Raw genomic sequence first — 501 nt, 5'->3', positions numbered from 1 at the left:
CACAGCCACGGCCGGAATTCTGGACCCAAGGGTAGGGGATGTGGACTTTGGGAACTCGTGCGGCCACAGTTGCCCGCAGCGCGAGTCTAGGTCTGTGGAACCGGCGCGCAAACCCCCCACCGGACCAACCCTTCTCAGACTCGAGTCTTTAACGCGGACTTCGCAACGGAGGCGTCCGTCAAGAAGGCGGCCTCCTCTCAAAAGCGGTGAGAGAAAGTTGAGCTCTTCTCACCAGAAAACGACTTCACGGAACGGACTCGGAAAACTCACCAGAGAGCGCAGGCTGCACTGACCTCCCCTCCCTCGATAGAACCAGACTGGAAACGCGAGCCGCCGCCGGGAGACAGGCCAACACGCGCTGAGCCCGCGCAGCCGCAGACGAACCTTCGCGCGCCCAGGGCGGGCGCGGGACTGGGGCGGGGCCAGCTCCTCTCGCGCGCTGACGCGACGGGTCGCGGCGGAAGGGTGTGGACGCGCAGGCGCCGCGGCGGCTGGGACGGC

The 501-nt window shown here is 66.7% G+C and overlaps 1 long non-coding RNA gene across 1 annotated transcript in view; it reads right to left on the bottom strand.

The window, feature by feature from the left end:
• LOC104980114 overlaps positions 1–392 on the bottom strand; it is a 33,901-nt gene extending 33,509 nt beyond the window's left edge. Inside the window, exon 1 of the long non-coding RNA XR_824228.1 lies at positions 271–392. This is a non-coding gene — a long non-coding RNA (uncharacterized LOC104980114). The remainder of the gene's footprint in view (positions 1–270) is intronic.
• Between the last annotated feature and the right edge of the window lie 109 nt (positions 393–501).

This window comes from Bison bison, unplaced genomic scaffold (assembly GCF_000754665.1).
Source record: "Bison bison bison isolate TAMUID 2011002044 unplaced genomic scaffold, Bison_UMD1.0 scf7180017864495, whole genome shotgun sequence".
Classification (NCBI taxonomy): Eukaryota; Metazoa; Chordata; class Mammalia; order Artiodactyla; family Bovidae; genus Bison; species Bison bison.
Note: the sequence above shows the minus strand (reverse complement) of the source record. Positions and strands in the feature narration are given on the sequence as shown.